Raw genomic sequence first — 2,885 nt, 5'->3', positions numbered from 1 at the left:
CAAGTCTAATCATTAAGGAATTGGAGTAGAGATGTCATTAATGCCCTGGACCCAGGGTTGGGGATTAAAAATTCATTCGTTTAACGAATAAATGCTTAAGGCCCACTATTGGGCAAATTTGAATAATACGCAATTTGTCTGCCCTCAAAAACCGTATAGCTGTTTAGATCTGTTACTACTTAAGAGCCCACAATGAAAGACCAGTTTGTTTTAAATTCATCATGTATTTTTAAGAGAAAAAAATTACTCGTAAAATGAAGTGAAAAAATATATACAAAATACAAGTTCATTTTTTAAATGTGGAATTTGACAGCCATAAAATTACACTTAAAAATTACATTTCAACAATCAGAGCAAACATAACAAAGAAAATAATTTAAGAAAGTAAACTTCATTCTGACAAAATTTGCCAATGAGCATTTATTACAATGGGTATTGCACTGATATCTGTTCTACAATTTTAAGGAAAGCAAAGGCATTAGTGAAAATTCTATTTTACATGTTAATGCCTGTAAGCACACTTTGAAGACAATGATATAAATATTTAAAGTTTTCAATGTGACAAATAAGGTTGTTTCTTGTTCAGTCATTTACCTAAATGAGTTTGGATTGATAAAAGTACCACTTGTAGAGAAAAATTTACGTTGAATCCATCTCTGGGTTCTCCTGGCAGGAAAACTATCTTAAGCCATTAGACTATGTTAATGGTGAATGGAAGAATAGATTTTAAAGCAATTTTAGTAAATTCATGATTCATTCGTACCCTTTATCCAAAATGAACTGATGATGTAGTTTCATAATTCATATTCGGAGGAGGAGGGGCCGCCTCAGAAAGGAGCACCAGGCTTTAAAGGGGATGAAGGAAGAGAGATTTGGACCCCAAATTTTCTCCCTGTTCTTTGGCTTCTGTGTGGTCCCAGACGAAATGCCTCATCCAGCTTCAAGGCTGCTGACAGGCAGCTGGAAATGACACAGGAGCCTAAAAAGAAGTCTGACCTCAACCAGCCCCTGCTGTTCAGGAAGGTGTTCACTGATCACATGCTGATGGTGGGACGGAACAGAGAGAAGGGCTGGGGTCAGCCTCAAATCCAGCCCTTCCAAAACCTCACTCTGCTCTCGGCCCGCTGGGCTCTCCACTACTCCCTGCAGCTCTTCGAAGGCCTGAAGGCACCAGCGTGTGTGCCCCTTCTGACCTTGGCTCAACGTGGAACTCATGCTGTGTTCAGCTCTGCGCCTCTGCCTGCAGTTTCGACAAAGCTGAGTTGTCGGGGTGCATCCGCCGGCTGGTGAAAGAAGTCAAGGACTGGGTTCCTGAGGGCGTGGCTCCAGCCTCTGTGTGCGCGGGTGGTAATCCGGAAGGAGCCCTCACTGGGTGTCTGCGATCTTCCCTGGATAGGCCTTGAGCCCTGTCTCCCTCCTGGCGGAACCCTCCTTCATCCGAGCCTGGGTAGGTGGGGTCCGCGACTGCAAGATAAGGGAAAATTAAGCGCCCACCGTGTTCGTTCAGCGGGAGGCACAAAAGAAGGGCTGCGCACAGGTCCTCAGGCTATACCGGCCTGACCTCCAATTCACTGAGGTGGGCACCATGAACATCTTCGTCTTCTGGACCCACGATGATGGGGCACTGAAACTGGTGATCCCACCATTGGACCGTGTCATCCTGCCTTGACTAGTCTGACAGAGTCTGCTGGACCTGGCCCAGACCTGGGGTGAATTCCAGGTGGTGGAGTGTAAGATCACCATGAATGTGTTCCTGCGGGCGCTGGAGGACTGTCAGGTTCGAGGAGTCTATGATTCAGGAACTGCTTGTCAGGTCTGCCATGTGTATTGAATCCTGTACCAAGGCAAGCATTTCCACATTCCCACTAAGGAAAATGAGGCTGAGCTTATCCTCCGCTTCCACAAGGAGGTGAAGGCGATCCAGCACAGATCAAAAGCCCACAAAAGGATGCTCCTGGTGCAATGCGGCAGGCTATGCCGGACCACTCACTCCAGGGACCACTGACCTGTAGCATCCACCCTGGTTGGACCTTCACCTCCATACCAATGACTCACCTGAAGTGATATGAAATAAAAGACGGAGGAACCAGGGTCTCTGGTGCACCCACATTACACTCCCAAAGTCATAGGGCCTGACCCAGGCATCTTGGCCTCTAGCCCTGCCACTCAGGCCATGGGGACCTGTACTGCCCTCTGCTCCCTATTGTGTGGTCAAGGATTGTGGGGTCAAGATGTTTAGGAAACACCTTGACCCCAGATCGCCATCTCTGTTTTCAGGCCGGATCTCTTCAGGGCTGCCATTGATTTTTTTCCCTTAGCTGTAATTTTGAAGAAAAAAAACATGCCAAGGAACAAGAAATTCATATTCAATCCTAATGAGCAGGTAGATCTGAAAACGTATCCAAAAGAGTAATGGTTAGAATTTTAAATGTCTTTCAATGAAATAAATTGATTCCAGATCCATGATTTTCCTGTATGGGGATCTTCTTTTGAGGGGAAGTGCAATTCAAACTGTTCTGTAACATTTGTGTAATATTTAATTATAATTTTTCACATATATGCAATGTCAAGTTCATAGTCTCTTTCACTGATAATTATTGTTAGAATATGAAATAACAATACATGAAACTGTTCTTCCAACTTTCTGACTTAAATTTTTGTTCTTCAGTCTTACCTGCCGTACTTGCATTCCTTCCTTCCACTGGTACATTAAAATCCAAAAAGCTTCCCTGGTGGCTCAGATAGTAAAGAATCTGAGACCTGGGTTTCATCCCTGGGTTAGGTAGATCCCCTGGAGAAGGGAATGACTACCCACTCCAGTACTCTTGCCTGGAGGATTCCATGGACAGAGGAGCCTGGTGGGCTACAGTCCATGGGGTCACAAA

General features: G+C 44.9%; 1 pseudogene; it reads left to right on the top strand.

Moving 5' to 3' along the window:
* The first annotated feature begins 604 nt into the window (after positions 1 to 604).
* On the top strand, positions 605 to 2,404 carry LOC129547353 (branched-chain-amino-acid aminotransferase, mitochondrial pseudogene; annotated as a pseudogene).
* The last annotated feature ends 481 nt before the right edge of the window (positions 2,405 to 2,885 follow it).

The sequence above is a fragment of the Moschus berezovskii genome, chromosome 22 (assembly GCF_049115385.1).
Source record: "Moschus berezovskii isolate FMDL1 chromosome 22, NW_MosBer_1.0, whole genome shotgun sequence".
Classification (NCBI taxonomy): domain Eukaryota; kingdom Metazoa; phylum Chordata; class Mammalia; order Artiodactyla; family Moschidae; genus Moschus; species Moschus berezovskii.
This window is presented reverse-complemented; position numbering and strand designations above follow the sequence as displayed.